The following is a 10,655-nucleotide window of genomic DNA, read 5'->3' on the forward strand; positions in this document are numbered from 1 at the left end:
GGCAACTGAAAGGCTTAGTCTTTAGCCTGAAGGCTGAGAAGAGATATGGTATCTTTTTGTGAGTGCATCACTGGACAAAACGTCGAGGTAGGAGAAGGGCTAAGAATCTGTAAATTGGCTGGGAACTTAAATCTAACCAACAAAACAGTAAGGTTCCTGCTGTGGGAATAATAGGGTAAAAAAAACGCTTTGCTTTCTCAGAAATGAGGGCCAATAAATATACAGTGTCATGCTTGCTCTATTAGAGTTCTCCTCTGGAAAAAAAAGGAGGCTGGTTAGCTTCCAATTCACTATTAAGGATCACTAAGAAAAGATGAGAGAAAAGAGATGCATGTTGTAGAACACTATAGTATTTTCTAGGAGAGATCAAATAACCTGAAACTTCTGAGAAATCTCTGGAGCTGGCACAGCTAATGACATTGCAACCTTACATATATGACATGTACCTCTGATAATAACCACAGAGGTTTTGCCTATATGAAGAGCCTAGAATCAGGTCTGTCTTAGTCTGTAATTGGGGGAAAGGCGTGTATTTCTATTGTTTAATTCTTTCTTTGGTTATACAAGTGATTGCTGATTGCAGGGAACATATCAAGTCACCTATGTCGCAGTGCGCGTTTCCAAGTTGAATAGAAAAATGAGCACACTGTGGCTTAGGAATCCCAGAATACTGTTTCCCTGCTCTCTGTATTTACAGCCATAGTTTTGCTTGAGGAATTGTGCTCTGATAGGAAGATGCTATTTTCATGCCAAGATTTGGCAACTTATGAAATATATCATTACAATAGATAGGAGACATTTATTTTCTTTTTAATTAATGTAAGTAGTGTAATCAATGGAACCTGAGTCAGGACAGCAAGTTGGACTTCAGCTGTTTACTAGTGGCCTCAGGGCCTTAGGTTTTAAAGGAGCTGTTTTGTGGCTAACACCACTTTGAGCACTAAGGGTCAGGTGCAGTCTCAATGTAGTTCAGAGTAACTATTGAGATGTGATAGCTTACACCCTATGAACATAGGCCCGTGCTCTTTTGGCATTCAGGGCAGGCAGTTCATACTCACAAGTTAAGGAATATCTGTATAAAACTTCCATTAGTGCCTGTTTGTCATACAAATCATGCTAATGCCTCTCAATCCACCTGTGTGTCTCTGGTGAGGGCTGGGCTATGCTGCCAGATTAGCATGTAGCTGTCTTGTGTCCTCAAAGCATATCAAATCCTCTAGTCTTTATTCCTTACAGTTCAATAAGGACTTCATCTCAGTAAACTGAAGGATTTGAACTCATTTGAATGCATTTATTTTCTCTTTAATTTCCTTCTGTTCACTCACTCTGATCATTACACAAGGGTCTCAGACTAGGTTTCATACACAGATGTGTATTGTTCATACACATTTTGATTTGCCATGTGGCTTTTAGGTTTAAAGATCAACATTTTCCTTGTCAAAATAAAGAAGGAGATTCCATGCTTTATTTCATCATTTTATATACTTCAACATCAGTCTTCATCACTTCAGGGTCCTTTCCTTTCACTGACAAATTTTCATTCAGATATGCCTTCATATACAGAAAATTATAGTTTCATTTATTCTCAGGAGATGCCGAATCTCTTCTTCATTCTGTTGGTGACCCAGATGCTACATTTCCCTTTATTTTCTTCATTCTGTCTTTAAGTGTCCTGACTCATCCCAGTGCATTTGTCAGTAATCTGCTGGCATTCGCTCAGGCGGCCAGTCTCACTAAAAGGCTTTTCATGTCAGTTTCAGAGTTTCCAATGCAATCTCATCATGCATGGGAAGACTTAAAAGAGTAGAAAGAGAAGAAAGGGTGTGGCTTTCTTTCTCGGGCATACTGCGTTCCGTGGGGAAACAGCTTGCAATCTATGGGACAAACACTTGAGATCCCCTTTCACCTGATGAAATGGTAAATCATGGCTCTCATAATGCCACTGGTGCCCCTTATCACAGGTGCTGCAGCCATAACCTACAATTATTTCCCTTTCTTTACTTGCCACAGTAACACAAATACACTTTCGGAGAGACGGATCTCAATCATCACTGCAGGAGGAAGGAAGATATTTTCTCACAGGCTTTGCCTGGATTGCTAGAAGTATGGCATGGTAGTGGGAAGTAAAACTGATCTATCTTGCCAACACCTTATTAGTACAGGTCCTACAGCATCTTGATGCAGAGGGAATAATATTCATCATACATTAATAGAGTTGGAGATATTAAGAGCTCAGCATTCATCATTTAAAGTGTCACTTGAGGTTCTAAATACAGAAGGATGTTGTGATTATTGCAAGTAGCGGGGTTGGTTAAAGAATTTTAATAGTGCCTATTATAAGAGAGAGAAAAAGCAGTGAGCCACGTTTTTCATGCATAAAAGCAAGTGGAGTGCCTGATAGTTTCCACTGATAGATCCAGCAGTTGGGAAAAAAACAAAGACACTCATGATGCTCATGCTGAAATATACAAAGTCCAAAATCTTCTACCTTATATTCAATTGCTATAACTTCTTTTAATGAGAATCTCTGAGGCATGAGAATGTGTCCAATGACTTCAATCTTGCATTTAAAAAGACAGCTGAAAAAAAAGCTCCTTCAGAAAAATTCTGAAATAAATTTTAACTCTCAGACTAGTCAGTCTTTACATTTGTTGGTACAGTGTTTGCAATATAACAAACATTTTCATTTTAAAACTCAAATCAGCTAATTCATGAAGGGAATTAATTTATAGAAAATGTAAAAGTATAAAAAATTATCTGTCTCGTAACTCACCAGCTTAATATCTTTAATAAATGTTATTAGGGGAAGGCTGGCTGAGTGCTGGAGAGTTGCAAACATTTTGAGTTTAGAACAGAAACTAGTAATAGTTTTGAAAACAGAACTCTGAAACTTACTCTCCAAAGTGTTGAGGAAATTTTAATGGGGAGTGATAACCCTACTCCTATCTATTTTAAATACAACTATTCCAGGTGCAGAAGAGATCCTATTTTTACAGATTTGTAAAATATGGCAGTTGCAGACAGTATTAAACCTGCAGCCAATTTGAATTGTAGTGTCTTCTCTGATGTATATATTGATAGCTGCAGAATACTTATAGAAATGACAACATTCAAGAACTCTTGAACAAGCTGATGTGAAGAGTAATCAAAATGACTGACCTGACATTAGATCCAAATCAAGATGTATCAGCTTTTCTTAATTGTTTCTATTCATCTTAAGTTGATGTGTTTTAAAATCAGAAACTTTACTTATATGCTTTTTTTTAGTACTAGGCTCCATTTAAATGATCTCCTCTACTTCAGAAGACTCTTAAAGATATATATGTTTAAAGAAAATTGTGATTTTGTTGAACTTTAGTTTAAACAAGTCTCAGAAGTAAAGCCAAAGCTCCTCCTCAAAAAAAGGAAAAAATTACACAGAAGAAAGACAAGTGTGTTTTTCAACAAGAATTATATACACAATTACTATGTGACAATATTGCTTTTTCCTTCCTTATAATATCTGCTGAGTTGAGCCGTGGAAATATATAGTTAAGAATAAAATCCTTGTGCCAGTACTCAAACATATATCAGGCGCGTGATTAGCTTGTTTGAGCCAAGTGGAAGCAAGAAAATTTACAAGCAAAATGCAACACTTTGACACCAGGATAGGAGATCTGCTCAACTCAGTCCTTGTTTTCCAGGGGGCAAAAGGTGTGGCTAAGGTAGAGAGGAGTGCGTAAGGATGCAGTAGTTCTAAGACGCAGCAACTTCTTTCTAGGATTATTGATGTTATTTATTGAACAATGAACAAATTGAATGAAAATACAGAAATGTTAATTTAATGAAGTAAAGCAATTTCATTTAGTTATTGGACCAAGGAGTGAAAGAATCATCCCATATAATAGAAATACCTGTAGGTATATCATATAGCTTGCGGGAGATTCTGAAATTAAATCTTTAAATCAGACAAAATAGAAACTTGAACTTTTATTTATGATATTTACTATAGTATACAGATGGATCTGGAGAGCAGGAAGCAAAATCTGCCTCATATTTTTTCACAGAAAAGGATAAACCAGTACATTCAACACTGGATTTCAGAGTGCCTTGTAATCGTCGTCCTCATCTTTGCCTAATTGGTACTGTTTTTCAGCTAATTCTGCCTTTTATAGTATTTGGCAAACAGCCACTTGTAATTGAATGGCCCTGAATTTTATAAATAATAGTCACTACTTTATTCACATATCCCCAGGTTTCTCCATACCCATATGCTCCCTTTCCCCTGCTCATGACTGACTTATCTCTTCAGACAAAATGAACAAAACAACAATAGCAAATTAATTAAGTTATTTACTTTTACTCTTATTTACATGAGATGTGAAAGGACTCCAAATTTCATTAAGGAGAATAAGCAATTACATGGTATTCTGCTTAGATACTTTCAACAAGCTTGAAGAAATGCACAAAGAACTATCATTTTGATAACTTTAATGATTTCAAGTCTACTGAAACAAATGCAGATTTGTGATTTTCTAACCAATATATTTATTCCATGATGAACAATCTAATATGAAAATCTGATTATAGGGTTCTCTCTCTTCATTGTTGGTTGTGCAGCCCTTGAAATAATGGCGTGATGATGAAATAAACTCCTTCCACTGGAGCTAAAAGCTGCCTTTGTGCATCTTTGATTGTAATTCAAGTGTGATGTTTGTATTTATATTATTACTGTAGAAGGGCTGGAGCCAAGACGGGTGAATATTGTTCACAAAAAACATATTCTTACAAAAATAATAAAAAAACCTAAACCACAACCAAAATCTCTTTGATTATATTAGGAACCTTTTTAATATATTCTCTAGAAGCAGCTTTTTCTACCAAAAATGTCGTGAAAAGCAAAGTTCTTGTATGTACTCACTAATTTAGGCTCCCCCATACAAATTGGTTAATGTGTAGCTCACATCACAACTTTAGAACACGTTTAAATCCATTTCTTATAAATGTTTATGTGGGACTGCAGGCTCTTATTTATATAATGCAACAGGGCTAATCACAAATGGAAAGTTACACAACTGCTTAAGAGCTTTTCTGAATCAGGTACGAGACATTAATGCTACACAGGGTTAAGACAGAGCTGTGGAAGATTCCTCCCCCCTGCCTAAAAGGACCCTATAGCACAAGACATTAAGTAACACTTCAAACCACTATATAACTAGTGAATCAACAATCAGATAAATCTGACTGGTGTTTCTTTGCAAATATCACAGAATAAGAGAGTCCCTACTCATATAGAATTAATACACCATTACAGATAGATAGATTAGAAATTATGAGAAAAGTCACACAGAGCTGAGAGTATTAATCACCATATTCAGATAGTGGGAAGACTGTCCTGTAGCACAGAGCATAAAAGAAAAATTCACAGAACATGACATCGGAATTAGTAGAAGACACATTCTTCCATGGTGTCCTGAAAGAACAATAATTAGCAATAATCACACCCCATACATTTGGTTAAAAAGTTTCAAATAAACAAAATGTTGCTTGAAATGGTCTTCTAAACTCAACAAAAACATAAACCTTTAAATGGCAACAAATATATATCAACCTTGTGTTAACAAATATATTTGTCTGCTTCTCTTTCCACTACTGAACTCTTCTACTGAATAGCAACAGAGCACTAATAGGAACCAAAAATTTATTGGCAGCATTCAGAACAGTTTCAGCTCCACAGCGCATGTGCAGTGCAAATAGAACAATGCAGTTTAATATAAACCAATTTAAGTATTTACAAACTATGAGTATGTGCCAAATGATGCAATAATCTGTTCTACTTATTGGAAAGAAGAGAAGTAATGAAAAATACTGCTTTCATTATGTCTTTTGACAATGACTAATGCATTATTTCCTCTCATGTAATTTGAATAACATTTTTTTCTTTAATTTAGGAAGCTAAAGGATGCCCACGAACTGTGTATGAGTGAAACACCACATGTCTGGTGTGGGAATAGATACAAAATAGTGCTTTGCTTAGTATATCTGATTTGTTTGTTTGAATATAACTTTTCCATAAGGGTGGACTGAGTTATCAATGAAACTTGGAATCTATTATTTATTCTGCCATAGAAAGTGGGAACTGTAGGGCTAAATGTACACAAGAACTTGGCTCTCTCCTACCTCCCAGTCCAGAGTTCAGCAAAAGCTTAGCAACGGCTTTGGGGAAACCCATTTCCAGTAACAGCACCTACAGGGCCAGCTGCACTGCATGGGCAGATTATGGTCCCTTTGGACCTTCGAACTTCCTATCTCTGTTCACTTTTCGTACATCTGGAGGTCTTTCCACCAGCACAACTCTGAGGAGTGTGAGTCACTTCTGTAGAGACTGTGAAGTGTCTGATATCACCAGATACAGGCTTTGTGTCTGTCCCACACTGAACAAAGGCATGTCTTGTATGGATTGCTCCCAATGAGCAGCACTGTCAAACTGTACCACCACTGGACTTGTAAGAAATGCTGTATGTAACAACTGCCCAGCGTCAAGATCCAGCTGGGAGAATCACATCCTGCAGCAGGGAGTGAGCAGGGGACAGCACTGGTTTACTCCCTTCTAAACTGTGCCAGAGACCAAGTTAACAATGCAACAGTTCAGGTTGTCTCATGCTGGCACTCAAACCTGAGTTCCATCTCTCTGATTAGTTTACTACTGCAGACAAAGACGTAGTGTTTACTAGCCCACAAGTAGATTTATCTTCCTGGTATTTGTCTGACTGCAGTTTGAGCACATGTAAATTTGTAGCTTTCAGAACTGATGGGAGTTTTACAGCCAATTTCAATGAGAAAAAAGTCAAGCCAATGCCAAATGTCTTCAAATCTCACCAGTCATCTTCTTGAATAGTTAAAGAACTCAAGCTCTGTACTTCAAATGGTTTAGAAAGCCTTTTATTATACATGTGAGAGAAACAAACAATACCTGATAATGCCGTATCAGTTAATAACTCAATACTCATATACATAGTAAACTGAATTAAAAAAATAAGCCTACCTATTGCTATGAAAAGGCTATTTAAATGTGTATAGATTTTTAACTAATTGTAGGAGACATCTCTATGCTAATTTCTCACATGCCATTGGCAGATTATAAGAAAATGTTGAAATTCTTACAGCACATGATATTATTATAATAGATAATTATATAAACATTTAGCAGATTGGCATAGATTTAAAATCACTTTGCTATATCATTTACCATACTTTACACAAAATGAATAGTTATACAATATTTAAAATATGCCAGTTGCAATCTGAAATTTGTTAAATAATTACATAAATATTATCTGTTAATTATTTAAGCATGCAAAATGCCATTTCATGAATTAATAGCATGGATTTAAAATTTTTCTTGTATGTTTGACCTCTTCAACGACATGACTTAGTAAAATCATTAGTTTTAAAAAATATGAGACTACCCTTGTTGTGACAGCTGCCACATTAGTGTAACAGTAAAAGAATGAACCTAAACATGGGTTCAGATATTTGAACAGTCCCAGCAAAATAAATAGAATATCTTTGTGCCTGAAGTTAAGTTGATGACAAAGTGTTTTGCTTGATCTCAGCCTGCAGGTTCACAATTCAATTAAAATTGTTTACAATACAAAACTCAAGGGTCCAGTGTCTTGACACTAGTTGAGGAAGATGTGTTTGAAGAAAACTGTTACAGGTAGCAATATGCATCTAAAATAGTCTCCTATCTCCCACTCGTCCATAGCCAACAGAATTTCTCAACAAGAGATGGTGTCTTTGCAATAAATTGTCATTGGTTTGATTTACTCCATTGACTTTTGTGGTTATTTTTGGAAATTGTATAAACTTTTAACTTTAACTGTAAAAGAAAAGAAGGAGGATAATGATATCCCCTTTGCATTCTTAAAAACACTGTAGTCTTGAAGGCATTAAGCAAGCTGTAAAATATTGGGAGTTATGTCATATTCAAAACATTACATCAAAAGATAGAACTAAATTATACAGCAGAAGGAATGCTCTGCTATGAAGTTATGCTGTCCTTATTTTTTAGCAGTGCTCTTTTTATCAGTTTGTCTAGTCTTCCTACTGTTCTTCGCTCTTTGGTGCATAACTGGTCTTGGCAAATCAGGTCCAAACTGGGTTCACAAGTTTCCTTAATAACATTTCCTATCTTTCCTCTAAACAGTAAGAAGCTACTAACTCTGTGACTCCTGGTAATGCTGAGGACAAATTTTAAACTTCAAGTACTATAAAATGAAGATTTAGGCCATGTATTTGACTATCCTGTAGTTTTCTGGCTAAGACCCTTTAATACATCCAAGGTGTTGCATACCTTGCAGCTCAGTGTTGAAAAACAATGATGTTTTATCAAAATATTTTCAAAATTGGCAGCTTCGGGAAAGAAATAGGCAATAAATTTCATGTGTATGTGAAAACTCTGTACTAAAGAAGTGGAAAATAACCCTGGATTTATTAGTTCAGACACATGGAGTGACAACTTATAGATTTTATTGGCTGTGATTCCATCCCCAAAACCATGGCATGAGTTGTTTGGTAAAAGAGATTGGGGAAATTTTTTTATATGTATTTTTTAATGGATTTTTATCCTTTTTTATTTTTTTAATTTAAATCCTCTTTATAGCAAGCTCCCATTCCTCTAAACTATGACTAAGTCACATCTGAAAATTGTTGAACTGGCTATTTTTGAGAAGTTCCTTAGATAATGATCTAATCTAATATATTACCCTCTAGTACAACCTATGTGTTTTGACAAGCTAATTATCATCCTGAAATTCCACTTTAGAGCAGTGCATCTCCTCTAATTACCACAAGAAAAACTCATTTGCAAAGCTCCTATGAAGGTAACCAGAGCTGAACTTGAAGCATTCCTCTATGCTTCACACATAGGACACACACTGAGGCTACTCAGTGGAAGCATGCCTAAAGCAATTGAAAGACAGAACTGTCCCCCAAAGAACCATTACTTCTCTCACTTTTACACACTCTAAGTTAAAAGTATCCTTAGTTTTCCCTTGTTTTGGAAGAATGTCCAGAAAATCCTAAAAGTCCCAAGTTACTTCGCACCGTCAAATTTCATACTCACAGATTCCTATTGTTTTATACAGGATTTGCGCTAGGGTTTTATTTAGAGTGTGTTGCTTTGTCTATGCTTCTCTGACTTTTTGTCCCAGTTCACTGACATGCTGAGATTTGTTGTTGGTTAGATGAGGGAATACGGTTGGCACAGTTTCTCCCGGCACGGTCATGCATTTTCTAGTCTTTGAACTTGTTCATTAATTCTCTTCCATGGTGGAATACATAAGATTCTCTCCATTACTTGTTATAATAGAGACTATATGCATTTTCATAATACTGCCTTCAGGCAGTATCTTGGTGAAATATAAAGTGATGGCAAGACTTGGATGCTATATGTATATATATGTATATATATGCAACCAAAAGATAAATTGGCAATGTGATGGTATTTTCACATTAGCCATTTTCTCAGAACATTGGCTGAGCAATGGTTATAGCAGAAACAGAATGTGTTCAGAGAAGGATAACAAAGAGGGGAGAAACGCAAAGAAACTCCTTCATATTCTAGGCATGAAGAAATCAGGTTTGTTTAGTATAGACAGAGGCACCATTCTCCCTCCATTCCTAGAAGTAATGTCATCAGACTGAAATAAAAACCTTAAAATTTACTGAGGTGATTACAGGAGAGAGAGGCATTGGGTTTATTTAGAGTACACTTAAGTCCTATATACAAAGATTTTTCCCCAACTGGGATGTGCAAAACTGAAGTTTTTCACATGATCCTGTAACATGAAAGTTAAAAATGAGGAAAGAAATATCACAAGTATAATTTTAAATATCATGAAGGATAGGAACATTAGAGTAGTAAATGTATCTCTACAAGAAGAGAAGGGAGAAAATAGGCAAATGAGATTCCACTTAACCTTTCTTGTAATACATGAAGCAGGCTTAGAAGTGAAAGGTTATTCAAAATGCACAAATAAAATTCCTTTCACAAAGAATATCTTTAACTCACAGGAACTCACAACCATTTCAAATAATTGTATGCAAGGGATTGATTAACTTCACAAAAGAATTAGCCATTCATAGAGAAAAAAAGAATATCTAAAGGCACAATGTATTTTAAAATAAATACAGATTTATTCAGTTAGTTAAAGAGACAGATGGTTATCCATGTTTCAGGACAGCCTCTCAATATTAAGGCTTGGAATAAAACTTGGCCTACAAGAAAGTCTATACATGGTAAATGCTGAAAAAAAATATTTTTGTCTTCAGATGTATGGCTTTAGCACTCTGACAAGCTGTATCTGCATTTATTCATTCTCTATGATATGAAAGGAGCAGATGCCCTGAGTAGCATGATCACTAATAGAAAGTAGGAATAGATTTGGGTCATGAATTGTTGAAAAGATAAAGTCTTGAGTAAGCAATTCTATATCATACAATATGGAGGTATCGTTGGCTTCAAAGAGTGTAAACATGGTTTATTAGTCAGGCTAATTAGCTGTGCAGAAAAATGTCCAGGCTAATTAACTTTGTCAGAGTGTAGTTTGAATATGACTATACTGCTCTGGGAGCCTAGTTACTGTCTCTGTGCTAAGTAATGTAAGATTTGC

The sequence above is a fragment of the Neopelma chrysocephalum genome, unplaced genomic scaffold (genome assembly GCF_003984885.1).
Source record: "Neopelma chrysocephalum unplaced genomic scaffold, ASM398488v2 Primary Assembly neopelma1_59, whole genome shotgun sequence".
In the NCBI taxonomy this organism is placed as follows: domain Eukaryota; kingdom Metazoa; phylum Chordata; class Aves; order Passeriformes; family Pipridae; genus Neopelma; species Neopelma chrysocephalum.